General features: G+C 27.8%; 1 protein-coding gene across 1 annotated transcript in view; it reads left to right on the top strand.

The window, feature by feature from the left end:
* LOC126737504 (voltage-dependent calcium channel gamma-4 subunit) overlaps positions 1–16,141 on the top strand; it is a 361,580-nt gene that overhangs the window by 186,391 nt on the left and 159,048 nt on the right. The gene's annotated exons all lie outside the window — the stretch shown is intronic.

The following is a 16,141-nucleotide window of genomic DNA, read 5'->3' as shown; positions in this document are numbered from 1 at the left end:
CTCCAACTACAAAATTCAAGTAGATTTTTGTATGTCCTTATCAAAAAGTGCTTGATATGGTATGGATGAAAATGGCGAATTAATGTTTAAGAAATTGTAAAAGGTTTACGCTATAACTACTTGTTTGTTTTTTCAGTTTTTCTATTAGCTTCCTTATAATTATTTTTGTTATATATCTTTATTATAAAAGTCGTTTCTAAAGTAATATCTTAATGGTTCATGAAAAGAAGAAGAAAAATAGAGAATAAAAGACAGCACACAAGGGAAACATATTCTTATATTTATTTAATTTATACTTCTATAATTGAAATGATATTGTAATAATAAATATATGTTATAAAAAACTTATAAAAAATACAGTTACAACCTTAAAAAATTTGTTTTTTTTTCTTCTAAAGTTACCTTCAAATTTAATAACTTTTTTAGTCGAAAAGTGTTGCTTGTAACTATTTTCTTTAATTTGCCTTTAAGTTTCCTTATTAGAACTATTTTTTTTATGATATTTTTAGAAGAAAAAAAATATTTCTTCCAGGCAGTTGAATCTAGCTTAAATTGAAAAAAAATCTACATTTTTGGGTTCAATTGATTAGAAGAAAAAAAATAATTTTTCTAGGTAGCTAATTAAATTCTAAGATAAAACTAAAAAAAATAATTTTAGTTACCTGAAAGAAATTAATTTTTAGTCAGTTAAATTCAATTGAAAATAGAGAAATCTCGCGAGTTCAATTTTATAGCAATGAAAAACTTTAAAAACCAGAAACTCAGATAGTGCTTTAAAATTAATATTTTCTTTACAGGGATTTAATCTAGCCATACGAAACAAAAGCGATGGTTTACGAAGCTTATTCACATATTTATTTGCATTTTACTTAAATATTACTACTTTTAAATATTTTCTTATTTCTTCAGTTTCTCTTTTAATTTCTTTAATATTCTTTTTTATTATTTTCCTTTTTTTTAATAATCTAACGACAAGTTTATTACCAAAGGCAATCCTAAAAAAAAAATTATTTCAGTTAAATCCAGTTTAAAATAAGATTAAAAAATTGATCAAGAGAAACTAATAAATAATTTTAGCTGCCTGAAAGAAAATTATGTAAAAATGCCACAGATTTAATTTTATACCATTGAAAAACTGTAAAAGGCAGAAACATAGATACTGTCTTAAAATTAATCCCTTACAAGCATTTAATCTATTCAAACGTATAAAAATCGATGGTTTACGAAGCCGCTTGACGCATTTATTGGCATCTTACTTAAATATTGTTACTTTTAAATATTTTCTTATTTCTTCAGTCTCTTTTTTAATTTACTTCTTATTCTTTTTTCAATAGTCTAAGGAAAAGCTTCTTTGCAAAGACAATCCTGACGATAGATATGCCTGGAAAAAAAATTGTTTCAGGTAGTTAAATCTAGTTTGAAATTAATTTAAAAAATCGATCAAGAAGAACTAAGATATAAGTTTGACTACCTGAAAGTTTTTTTTTCCAGGCATTTTAATTGTCTTCTTACAAGTTTAATTTTATAGCAATGAAAGGTAAAAGACATGAACACAACTACTGCTTTAAAACCAGTCCCTTATAGGGATTCAATTTATACATAAGTAACAAAAGCGATACCTTACGAAGCTTATTCACGGATTTATTTGCATTTTGCTTCAATATTGTTATTTTTACGTATTTTCTTATTTCTATAGTTTCTCTTTTAGTTTCCTTATTTTTATTTTTAAATATATTTTTTTTTAAGTTTAATAAAAAGTCTCTTGCAGAAGGAATAGACATCCCTGAAGAAAAAAATTCTTTCAGGTACAAAAATTTTGTCCACTCTCCTTAACGAGACCAACATAGAAAATTGAAAAATACATAGTCACGGTTTAATAATATGTAACAAATGGCTACACGTATTTTTTCTTTGTTTATTGAATATGTAGTGTGAATGTTGGCTTTTAAAAGGCCTGCTGATGGTCTGGCTGGAGCGAAACACGTGTAGCCATTTAATATATGTTGCAAGATTATGACTGTTAGTTTTCGTCACTTTCTCCCGGTAGTTAAATTCAATTGACCAAGAAAAACTAAGAAATAATTTTAGCTGCCTGTAAGAAAATTATTTTTTTTTCAGGCAGTTAAATTTTGTCGAAAAATAAGAAATCTTACCAGTTTAATTTTATAGTAGTAAAAAACTATAAGAGACAGGAACACGGATACTGCTGTATAATAATTCTTTTACATATATTTAATCTATCCACAAGTAACAAAAGCGATGGTTTACGAAGCTTATTCACGAATTTATTCGCATTTTACTCATACATTGTTACTTTTAAATATTTTCTTCATTCTTCAGTTTCTATTTTAGTTTTCTTAAGATTTTCTTTATTATTTTTCCTGTTTTAAAAGTCTAACGACAATTTTCTTCCCAAAAACAAGAATCTAAGGAAACCTTGGGAATTGTAAAAAAAAACTTACAGTTTGACCACAATCATTTGCCAAACTTCTTATTTTTTTTTTTCATTTTTCAGGTACTATGAGTTTTTTTTCGATATTGAATTAAATACACTAGCAGATAGATCACGAAAACATGGGCGTATATACGAAAACAGCCCTTTGAAAATTCCCAAATTTGACAATTCTTCGACCCCATAATTGAGCCACAACAAGAGCTATAAATTTGTAAAAAAAAACCCGTGGCATTTTTTTTACATTAGTGGTAGTTTTCCCATAATTGCCTTTTAAACTTTACGAAAAAATGAAACCAAGACCTTACGAAAAAATGTCCATCTCAAAGCAATTTATCACGAAATTATCATGTTCCCAAGCGCATGTCGGGCTACCATTAAAAACATAAAACACCTAAAGGTATGATTATCCTTGTTTTTTCTACGGTTAACCGTTGAGATAGTAAGGAATTCTCCGCGAATAGTAGCGCGATTTAATGTGTCTAAATTGCTTCCTAGTCGCGTTGTAATTGTACTGTCAACGAGGAAAAATATTTCCATAATTTTAGATCAAGATATTTAGCAGAGGCGGACCTTTCACAGGAAAATCTGCTATAAGAAAAATTAAAAAAGAGGAGTGTTTTTACGCAAATAATATTTTGTTACTTTAAGGAAGGGTTGTTGGTCTTGTTGGAGAAAAAAATTAGTACAAGTACGTCCCTGTGTTTCTCCAATTTAATCTATAATTATCATAAAAAGAGGAAAGCCGGCATGCAGTACAACAACGTTCAAATAGCCAAGAATTCTCTGCGTTAGCTGAGAAATGAAAATAATTATTTTCAATTTCCTATATAAAGATATATCAGCAAATTGCCACTCGATAGATTTATGTCTAGCATTAAATTATACAATTTTTTACAATAAGTTGGGGATGGTTTTTCCTATAGGATTATAATTGAAAATAGAAAAACACCATCGACCAATATAGCATTCAATTTAATAAATGCTGAAGAGGTTTTTGTTTTTTTTGATACAGATTCTAAATTATTATTTCCATTTTTCTTCAGTCACATCGCACATGATAGAAACTGTATTATAAAAATTAAATATGTTTTAAAAAAAAATTGTCTTTGTGTCTTTGTTCAACAACAGCAAAAAAAAAACGAGTTTTCTCCTCTTTCATCTCCATCGTAGCGTAGGAAAATATTAAGTTAGTGAACGAAGGAAATTTAGTTGCGATGACAGAAAAATAAATCAAATTTAAACTGATGCAATAAATTCGAGGAAGGGAGTATCGAGCTTTTGACAATTCCTATTTTTCTCTTATATTTTTTTTTATTTCTTTAGTTTATTGATGATTCTCTCGCTGGTAAAATTTGAAGGTTTGGTTGTTCCTTTATATAAAAGTGAGAATAATTAAAAAATTTTGACAAAGGTGGCTCCAAAATTGCACAGTGGTCTCTTTATATCTTAATTTGAATAAAAACAGCTGGTCAAAAATGGCAAGCCAGGGGTTTGTTATCGTGTTTGGAGTTTTCTTTTAATACATATAGTGTTATTGCCTTTGCACATAAATTTTAGGTAAGAGACTCTTAGTGTTTATAACAGAGCATCGATTACAGAGAAAAGTGACCAGGTAACACCTCCGAATGGTAATACAAAAGTAAAATTAATTGCTATTTTCTTGGAGGATATTGCTCCAAATTATTGTAATAATATATTGAATGACAAGAGCCTAAATAATTGTTAATACTTAGCTAGAATGGAGGAAGATTCCTACACAAAAAAAAACAAGTTAAAATAATTATAATAATAAAATAATTTAATAAATCCAAAAACGTTAAAGGAAATTTTGGAAAGATATCAGGACTTGAAAAAGAAATTACAGAAATGAGGAAAAAGGATATCGACAAAACCGGCAGAGAAAAAAATAAATTTAGAGAATTACCGACCAACATCATTATTCACAAAAATTCACACGAACATACTAATCAATAAATTAGATCAATACCATTCAGATGAACATGTAACCATCTTTTGACAATTAAGATCCTAATGGAAAAAGACGATCGAATATAATTTGGATATCTGTTTGGCGTTTGTAGATTTTCAAAAGGCCTTTGACAGGGTTGCACATTGGGTGATATTGCAATCACTTGAAAAAGAGGTGCCTCATCAAACACCTCTACCATTCAGATCAATAACATCATGAAATCTATTAAAATGCAAGGAGGCCTACGATAATTATATCAGAGTTTTATTAGGAGGTTTTTTGATAAAATTAGCCGTTTGTTCCAGAAATAATGGAGGGTATTTTCGCTTTTTGAAATATTATTTATTTTAGGCATTGAGGTATTAAAATAGTGGTTAAAATGGAATCGAAATTACAAGAATTCTTATCAGAATAACAAATGATCGTATGTTTAATAAATATAGTTTTAAAGTTATTAATATATGAAAATAATAAATAAGCATACGAGGACTGATCATTGTAATAAAAAAAATAATTTTTTTAAGTATTGCAAGGAGATTCTGGATTTTGGATGAATAGGGAACGAATATTTAATATAAAAAAATTAATTCATATGCCTGAAAGAAATAAATAATTCCATAAGTGATTATAAGAAATACAAATATAATTAAAATTCACTGCGATTTCCAGTAAAAGCGTCTTAATACGAGAATAATAATTAAAAATATTGCATTTATTATATACTTATTTAGAAAGAAAAATTCTACTTATTTGGTGCAATTAAAAAAAAATTACTTATTGAATTTTGGGTTGGTTACACTAACGGGAAGAATTTTTTATGGAGGAATCACAATAAATGGTGAACTAAATTAGATAAGTATATAAGAACCCATCAATATAATAATCAATAAGTTCAAGAACAATAGTAGCTAACCGTTCATAATAATTGACGAAAACGCAAAGCCATGGTCTCGCAACATATTATTACAGGCTACACGTGTTTCGTTCTATCTAGAGCATCATCAGGACTAAAATTTAAAACATTAGTCAAAACCAAACTGAAAAGGTAAATAAAAAACACTAAAAAAACCTTTAAAAGCCATAAAACTTCACACTACATAAATAAACATTAATTTTTAATAGTACAAAACAAAAATAAAAATTAAGAAGTAGAAGAGAGCGTTTATTTTGTACAATTATAAATAATAAATAATTACCGAAAATTATTGTAGTATTTTTTTATTTAAGTTTTTAGTTTTGACTAATATTTTTAATTATATTTAAATTGTGAGACCGTGACTCTGTGTTTTTATTTATTGATAATAAGTTTTAATGCAGATTTCCTTAAAATTATTATTAACTTTGATGAATGTAAAGTGAAAAAAAAATCATTTTTTTATTTGTATATATTTTTTTTTAATATTTTAGGATACCAGGTAATATTTGAATATGGAATATTGAATAAAAAAATTAACTTGGAAAATAAGACCCAAATATCAAATAAGTATAAGAGAATCGATTATTATAATAAAAAGTATATTTTTCAAAAAAAAAAAATATGGAATATTACAAAAGTATTTGAAGAAGATTCTTTATATTCTTTTTATGTATTAAAGATACGGCTTAGCTACTAGACTGTGAATAAATAAGTTATTAGGAATTGAATAAAATAATTAAGTATTTAAGGACCGATCATTATAATAAAAATACATTTATAAAAAATTTTTTTTATGGAGTATTGCAAAGGTATTACAACGAAATTCTGGGTAAATGAGGAACATATATTCAAAATGAAAAATGAGTTCAACTGCCTGGAAGAAATAAGTAATTCTTATGAAAAATAAAAAAAAGGAACCTTTTTATAAAAAATATAAATATAATTTAAATTCATTGGAATTCACGTCCTCATGCATTCATGCACTCCAGTGAAAGTCTTAATATTTTTTAAAAAATGCATATTTTTATTTATTTATTGCAATTTTAGCTACTGGAATTTTGGGTTGCGAGAATTTCGTGAAATTAAATAGTGGAATTATAATAAATGATAAATGATAATTTAAAAAATATATTAATACGTGTAAAAGGACCCACCAATATAATAACAAATTCTGTGCCCTGGAATATCTCAATTTTTAACAGAAAAATATTTTTTCATTAAAACCTAAATGTCCCATGTAGATTTTGGTGCAGATCTTTCAAAAATTTCCCACAAAAAAAATGCTCCTTTGTAATAAATAAGAAAAAAAAACCGATATTAATTAAGTAGACGAGGAGACCGTATACGATATATATAAAAAATTAGGCTCGCCATAAGAACACCAACTGTTCCCCCTAAACACGCAAACTATAAGGTGGGTTTGTCTTTTTAAGCAACACCGTGACAGCTGCCCGATGTAAGTTTCAATCTTACAATAAAAGGAGCCAGAACGGCTTTGGATTCTCGTTTAATTTATATAATATCAAACTGGGGTTACTTTATTATTATTTTTGCTGGAAGTGGGAATTTAATTAGTTTGCGTGTTTTTTTTTTATTAGAGAGATTTGGAGGAAATTTATAGCGTGATTCATTGAAGGAATTATACTTAGCAAGGATGAGTCAGAAATGACATAAGATGTTAGCTAGTCGTGTGATTAGTTCCTAATGTTAAAAGACGTCTTTATTCATAACGTGTGAGACGTCTCTATGACCCCAAGTATTTTCCAAAAGATGACTTAAAGAACATATTCAATATGCATTCTTTACAGTGTCTTTAAGATGTCTTTATAAAGTGTTATTAAGGATATTCATATACAAGTTGTTTCATAATTAGTGGGACAAACTCAGAGGGGTTGTAGAGGGCCTCAAAATAGGCAAGTTTAAGTGATAAACCCCTATCTGAAAATCATTAGGTTTTGAGATACAGGGTGATCGCTTTCTGGTATCGAATGCCACATTAAAAGCAAGTAATTTTTTTTTCGTTATAATAAATACCGTACATATTATCAAATGGATGAAACTAAAAATTTAAATTAGAGAAAAATAAATTTCGAACAATTTATTTGGTTTTTTTATGCGAAAAAGGTCGGAGAAAACAAAGCCAGGTGACAAAATTTACTCTAAATTAAATGAGAATTTAAAAAATATTTTTTATTTAAAGAAAAAACAGTGGTGTACTATTTGTTATTCGAGAGTTCACTAGATTCTACCCCGCGTAGACACCACTGGTAAATTGAAAAATTGAATTATGTATTAAAAAATAGTACTAGATGCATAGAAACCCATTAAATTTCAGAATAATATCTACAGGGATATCAAATTTTTCGTGAAAAATAAGATTTTTTCTTAAAAATAAAATACCATATTAATAAAAAAATTGTAAATATTTTTTCTTAAATATAAAAATAGGAACAGGTATACAAAAATTACGCAAAGCACAATAATGTCACGTTAAACTAAATGCTACTAAGAAACAAACTAAGTAAGGAACTTCAAAAATATCTAATAAAAATAAGTAATTGTATAAGCTGAGCTACCTGTAAGAGCTCTATAAAAAATTTAGCAATATTAAATTTTTTTTAATATTAAAAAAAAAACTAAAAAAAACAATTTGCTTTAATCTAAAAAAAGGGATGTAAAATTATCACATTTTTAAAATATTCACAATTTTTTTTAAATTACGGCATTCATAATTATTAATATTTTTTAGCATTTTCCAAATAGTGTTCAAGTATTGTCATATCTTCATCTAAAGATATGAAGAAATCTATTTTTGGTGAACTAAATATAGCTTGGCATTCTGTTGAACTTTGCTGATGTTTGTTAGCAGCTAGTTCTTCTACTATAGCTAGGATCTCAGCAATAATTCCTCCACATATGCCCCATAAACAACATACCAACATATATCCGACTCGCTCTGGATCTTCTCGCAGAAGTTGAGCGTCTGGTCGAGCTGGGCGGCGTAGCTGAGGCCCACGAGTCCACCCGCATCCGGTTCACGCAGAGGTCGAACTCCTTCTCTTTGAAGTAGTAGTCGCCTGGGCGGGAGGAGGAGGAGGAATGATGGTGGTAATAATAATAATTATTATTATTATTATAATAATAACAATAATAATAAGCCTTTATTTCCATACTTCATCCAAGGCAGTCGAGGCATCCGTACTTTCTTAATTATTTTTTTCTGTAATTTATTAATTTTGCTTTTTGAAGTTTAAGCTTAAATAAATCAAGAACTGGTTAAGCTATAGAAATGAAATTTATAGCAAAGCTAGCTTGCTATGTTGCCTACCGATATTGAAAGTTTCGGAACATTAGGCCTCATCCGTGCAAAGTTATTTTAGCTAAGGCAGTCGAGGCATCCGTACTTTCTTAATTATTTTTTCTGTAATTTATTAATTTTGCTTTTTGAAGTTTAAGCTTAAATAAATCAAGAACTGGTTAAGCTAGAAAAATGAAATTTATAACAAAGCTAGCTTGGTATGCAGCCTACTAATCTTAAAAGTTTCGGAACATTAAGCCTCATCAGTTCAAAGTTACTTGAGCCAAGGCAGTCGAGGCATCCGTACTTTCTTAATTGTTTTTTCTGTAATTTATTAATTTTGCTTTTTAAAGTTTAAGCTTAAATAAATCAAGAACTGGTTAAGCTAGAAAAATGAAATTTATAACAAAGCTAGCTTGGTATGCTGCCTACTGATCTTGAAAGTTTCGGAATATTAGGCCTTATCCGTGCAAAGTTACTCGAGACAAGGTAGTCGAGGCACCGGTACTTTTTCAATAATTTTTTTCTAAATTTAATTTACATTAATAAAGAAGTCTGAATAATTCAAGAAATAATTAAGCTAGAGAAACGAAATTTATAGGAAAGCTAGCTTGGTATGTTGCCTACCGATCTTAAAAGTTTTGGGACATTAGGCCTCATCGGTGCAAAAATATTCTAGCCAAGGCAGTCGAGGAATCCGTACTTTCTTAATTATTTTTTTCTGTAATTTATTAATTTTGCTTTTTAAAGTTTAAGCTTAAATAAATCAAGAACCGGTTAAGCTAGAAAAATAAAATTTATAACAAAGCTAGCTTGGTGTGTTGCCTACCCATCTTGAAAGTTTCGAATCATTAAGCCTCATCGGTTCAAAGTTACTTGAGCCAAGGCAGTCGAGGCATCGGTACTTTCTTACTTATTTTTTCTGTAATTTATTAATTTTGCTTTTTAAAGTTTAAGCTTAAATAAATCAAGAACTGGTTAAGCTAGAAAAACGAAATTTATAACAAAACTAGCTTGGTTTGTTGCTCACTTGGTATGGTAAACATTCTGATAACACTGTTCCCAAAGGCTTACAACAAATACAAATTAGGATATTTGTCTATTACGATTTACGTTAACTAATTAATATTAAAATGACTTTGATTTCATTAGCCTGGAAGAAGTAAAACATTACGTCTTGTAAGAAATACCTTATTAAATCTCCTACTTCTTTAGGTAAGTTTTAAAGTTACTTAAAGTAAGTACTGTCTTAAATTAAATTATAATAATAATGTATTTATTTAGCTGCAGCTACAAAGGTAATATATAATATAGATACTTCAGATGCCTGGAAGAAATAAATAATTCCATAACTGCTTATAAGAAATATGGTATCACTACCTAAAAGGAACAAGAAAGGACTTTTCATGAGAAATATAAATATAATTTAAATTCAGTGCGATCTTCAGTAAAAGCGTCTTAATAGTGCAATTTAAAAAAAAAAACTTATTGGGTATTGGGTTGGTTACACTAACGGGAGGAATCTTTTATGGAGGAATCACAATAAATGGTGAATTTAGTTAGATCCATCAATATAATAAGAAACAAGTAATACATTAATATAAATAGAAATAAAAATAATATAAAACTTTAAAAAAAAATGTATTAAAATTTCGAATCAATAAAAATAAAAAATGCAAATAAATTGAACAAAGTGTGTGCTTGTACAAAATGTAATAAACAAGTAAATGTAACAATGACTTTGGCATACATATACAAAAACACAAAAAGTCTCACATAAAAAAAGGTATAAATAAAATTTAAGCTTAAAATGAAATAGCAAGTATGTAAAATAAAAATTTTGTTTATCTCTGATCAATATTGTTTCCTATTATATAAATCATTATGTCATCTGCAAATAAAACAGTTTTACATTTTTGTGTAACTTTTACCATATCATTTATTTATAATAAGAACAATAGTGGACCCAAAACTGTTCCCTGGGGAACAGTTTTGGGTCCATTGTCATCTGCAAATAAAACAGTTTTACATTTTTGTGTAACTTTTACCATATCATTTATTTATAATAAGAACAATAGTGGACCCAAAACTGTTCCCCAGGGAACACCAAATACAACATTAAGGACCTGAAAGAGACTATTCCCATACTTCACACGTTGGACTATTCTATTACGCGAATAAGATTCAAACCTGTTCAAGACATCACCTCTAATTAGCAGTTGGTTCAATTGATATAGCAGAATTTTTTTATCGTTTTGAATGCTCGTTTAAAATCTAAGAATACCGCTAAAATATATTCATTATTATCAATGGCTCTAAGAAAATTATCACTTATATTAACGACAACAGACTCACACGAGTGACACTCACAAAAACCGGACTGATTGTCTGATATATATCGAGTTTTTGGTTACCGTAATTTAGGAGTTGCTCTTTTATACATACCTCAAAAAGCATTTCATAGACAGGTACCGTATTAAATGGTCAGAACTCACTATGATTGATGGTATTTGGCACTTTGGGAACAGCGACAAAAGTAGACAGTTTCCATGATTCCGGGAAGACTCAATTTTTTTAAGAAGTGTTAATAACCTTCAAGAATCGATCACCGAGAGCACAAGATACGTCACACAAGACTTGCTTAGATATGCCATTCTCTTCAACTCCAAAATTTTTTAAATTTTTAAGAATTTCTTTCATTTTTTTCATTGATACTTGACCAAACTTGGAAAATAGTTTACTAGGATCAAGGGCTCTGGTACCATTATTTATTACTTTTGGTGACTGTAGGATATTGGTGTCGATAATGTGTATACTTTCTATAAAATATTTATTAAACTCTTGTAATTTAGATTTCCTTTGGTGCATTATTCTGATACCTCAATGCATAAAATAAATAACTTTTCAAAAACCAAAAAATGTCTTCCATTATTTCTAAAGTAAAAGGTTGATTTTATCAAAAACCTCCCGACGGAAGACGTACATTTCGCAGGAAAGTCGAGCAGGCGAGATTCTCACTTTCCTGCACATTACATATTCCCTACAATATTTTGCTTGATTTAGTTGGCTGTCATTGAAGCCGTTGCAGACGGAGCTCGCTTAGATGAGACGCTGAATCTCATTTCATGGAGAAATGGAAAATATGGCAGGTTCGTCCGAGAGACGCGAGAAGTGACACGCGACAAAGGAACGCCGTGGACTTTTTCCATCTCGATTATATGAAGGGTGTCTCTTTATTTATTTCTAAAGAAAATTGTTTTAAAAATTACTGTTGCTTTATACTGCGATCAGTAAATTTATTCGTTCTATAGGTTTCCTGCTTTATGTAAAAGTTTTGTGATTAGTGCTTGTATTTAATCAATGTATACAGTGTGTTAGGGATTCGATTTTTGATGTTTGACCCACTTGTTGTGCGTCCAATTTTATTTACAAAAAAAACATATAAATGGCGATCGCCAACTTACTTACTTAACCTTCTTCAATTTTTAAGAAAATTATAGGTGATCTATAGTTTTTGTATCTATACTTTTCGTACATAACCTTAAGATTTTCGAGTAAAACGTAAAAAACCCCTATTTTATTTCCCGAAAATAAGGCGTGCTATGAACATTGCAGTGGTTGTTTTTTTTTTATCACAAGTAAGTGGAAATTCAGTTTTTTTTAAATAATTCAATAAGTTTTGGAAAAAAAATCCGTTTTATATGGTTCTACACAAGTTTTCATTACCTAGCTTCAAAAATACAGTTTTGAAATTAAAACTGTTGGTATATTTATCAACCGTATATGTGAAGAAATATATTTATTAAATTTGTAAAATATACGTATATTGTATACGATTGTGTTGACAGAAGAAAGAAAATATCGGCAATAGTAACAAATTCTTTTGAAAAAATACCGTTTTTCGTCCATAATATCTAGTCGTATAGCACTATTTTTGTATTAAATATTTATTAATATAGGTATATAAAATTATATTAAATTTAAATAAACCAACTGAGTTAATTAATTAGATATTAATTACGAAACTAGCTGTTATTCATGCGTATTATTTTGGAACACAATGATTTTTGAAAACAATTTTTTACTGGTAAATTGTGTGGGGTGGGTGGGGGGTTAAGAGTAGGGTTAATAAAAATAGTTTTTTTTTTGCAGAAAATAATTGCTTGAGACAAAAATGCTTTTTAAGAAAATTATAGGAGATTAAAAAATCTATAGTTATTGCATCTACAATTTTCTCACATAACCTCAGGATTTTCGAGTAAAACGTGAAAAAACCCAATTTTTTATTTTCCGAAAACAAGTCGTGTCCCTATGAAAATTACAGTGGTTATCCATTTTTTGTATCGCAAATAACCGGAAATTCAGTTTTTTTAGATAATTTTTTTTCAATACGGCTTAAAAAAATCATTTTTTTTGGTTCTACACAAGGTTTCATTATCTAGGTTCAAAAATACAGTTTTTAAATTAAAACTATTATTACATTAAATTTATCAACCGTATAGGGTTAAGGTATATATTTATTAAATTGTAAAATATACGTACACTAGCTAAATGCCCGTGGGATTTGAAAATAAAAGAAAATTTCTACTGAAGTACATCTTTGTAAACAACATTTTTTGTTTTGCCTTCTTATAATACGTAAAAAAACCAACTCTCAATACTATAAGTTTAAAAAGAAAGAATTTTCGTAGAAGAAGTTTTCACACCTTCAGGGTGGCGCAATTTTCAAGAATCTGTTGTTTTCATTAAAATGAAATTAAATTGAAATGTTTTACAGTTATTTTTTTTCCGAAACGCAATCAATTTAAGGACAAAAAAGATGTTAAAATCTTAAAAAATCGTTTTAACAACCCCTTAAAAAAAAACAAAAAAATGGAAATTAGGTAAAAAATAAAATAAAAATTACGCGTTTCACCATTCTTTTAAAAAAGTACATAGTTTTAAAGCTATGATACATAAGGGGTGGTTTCAACCCGATCCCGATGAATTCATATTTCTAGGTTCTACCATTTGGGCTGTACGTTGATTATCAGTTAGGACAAGTCTTTTTTATATATAGAGATTATATATGATTTTGTTGACAGAAGGGAGAAAATGTCGGCATTTAAAAAAATTGACGCAGTATTTACTCTATTACTACACCTTAATATTTGACAAATTTTGTCTAAAAAATTACTGTTTTTTTTGTACATAATATTCAATCTAATAACGCTGTTTTATATTAAATAGTTGTATATAAAATTATATCAAATTTAAATAAACAATGTTATTAAATTAAATATTTAATATATATTTTCTGCAAAAACATTGTTTTTCATTAAAACAACCCTTACCCCCCACCCACCCCAAACATTTGCCCAGTAAAAATTCTTTCGAAAAATCACCGTTTTTCGTCCGTAATATCTAATTTAATAGCACTATTTTTGTATTAAATATTTATTATTATAAATATATATAATTATGTCAAATGTAATTAAACAAACTGTGTTATTAAATTAGATATTAGTGACGAAACTAGCTGTTATTCATGCGTATTATTTTGAAAAACAATGATTTTTGCATACAATTTTTTAACTGGAAAATTGTGTGGGGTGGGTGGGGGGTTAAGGTTAGGGTTAATAAAAAACGGTTTTTTTTCTGAAAATAATTGCCTAAGAAAAAAATGCTTTTTAAGAAAATTATAGGTGATAAAAAAATCTATAGTTATTGCATCTATAATTTTTCTCACATAACTTCAGGATTTTCGAGTAAAACGTGAAAAAACCCTATTTTTTATTTTCCGAAAACAAGTCGTGTCGCTATGAAAATTACAGTGGTTATGCATTTTTTGTATCGCAAATAAGCGAAAATTCAGTTTTTTTAAGATAAGTCAATAGGTTTTAAAAAAAAAAAAATTTTTGGTTCTATACAAGTTTTCATGCTCGCGTGGAATTTGAAATGAAAAGAACAGTTCTACAGAATGACTTCTTTGTAAACAACATTTTTTGTTTTGCCTTCTTGTAATATATAAAAATAATAATTTTCAACGCTATAAGTTTAAAAAGAAAGAATTTTCGTAGTAAAGTTTTCTAGAAAGCCTATTACTTAGTCTTTTACCCCATTTCATCCCTTTAAGGTGGATTCAGAAATTTTAAAAAACCTCTTGTTTTTTATCAAATTAAAGTGTTTTGCAGTTTTTTTCGAAAAGCAATAAATTTAAGGATAAAAAAGGATGTTAAAATCTTAAAGGATTGTTTTAACCCCTTTAAAAAAAAACAAAAAAATTTAATTTAGGTAAAAAATAAAATAAAAATGACGTGTTTCACCGTTTTTTTTTAAAAGTGCATAGTTTTGAAGCTATGATACATAAGGGGTGGTTTCAACCCCGAAATTCCCGATGGAATTTCAAAAAATCCCTTCTTAGTGGATGCCTACAAGAATGTTGACCCCAAATTTTATATTTCTAGGTTTTACTGTTTGGGTTGTTGAACGTTGCTTCTATTGACAGAAGGGAGAAAATGTCGGCATTTAAAAAAATTGACTACACCGTAATATTTGACAAATTTTGTCTAAAAATTTACTGTTTTTTTGTACATAATATTCAATCCAATAACGCTATTTTTCATTAAATAGTTGTATATAAAATTATATCAAATTTAAATAAACAATGTTATTAAATTAAATATTGAATATATATTTTCTGCAAAAACATTGTTTTTCATCAAGACAACCCTTACCCCCCCACCCACCCCAAACACTTGCCCAGTAAATTTTTTTTTTTAAAATCACCGTTTTTCGTCCGTAATATCTAATCTAATAACGCTATTTTATATTAAATATTTATATATAAAATTATATCAAATTTAAATAAACAATGTTATTAAATTAAATATTTAATATATATTTTTTGCAAAAAAAATATTTTTTAATCAACACAATCTTTACCCCCCCACCCGCCCCAAACATTTGCCCAGTAAAAATTCTTTTAAAAAAATCATCGTTTTTCGTCTTTAATATCTAATCTAATAATGCTGTTTGATATTAAATATTTATATAAAAAAATTATATTGAATTTAAATAAACAATGTTATTTAATTAAATATTTAATATATATTTTCTGCAAAAATATTGTTTTTCATTAAGACAACCCTTACCCCCTACCACCCACCCCAAACATTTTCCCAATAAGAAATTCTTTTAAAAAATCACTGTTTTTCGTCCATAATATCTAATCTCATAGCACTGTTTTTGTATTTATTAATATAGATATATATAATTATCTCAAATTTAAATAAAAAAACTGTGTTATTAAATTAGATATTAACAATGAAACTAGCTGTTATGCATGCGTATTATTTTGGAAAACAATGATTTTTGAATACAATTTCTTACTGGTAAATTGTGCGGGGTGGGTGGGTGGGCAAGAGTGGGTTTAATGAAAAACGGTTTTTTTGCAGAAAATAATTGCTTAAAAAAATACTTTTTAACAAAATTATAGGTGATAAAAAATCTATAGTTTTTGTA

The sequence above is a fragment of the Anthonomus grandis genome, chromosome 6 (genome assembly GCF_022605725.1).
Source record: "Anthonomus grandis grandis chromosome 6, icAntGran1.3, whole genome shotgun sequence".
NCBI lineage: Eukaryota > Metazoa > Arthropoda > Insecta > Coleoptera > Curculionidae > Anthonomus > Anthonomus grandis.
Note: the sequence above shows the minus strand (reverse complement) of the source record. Positions and strands in the feature narration are given on the sequence as shown.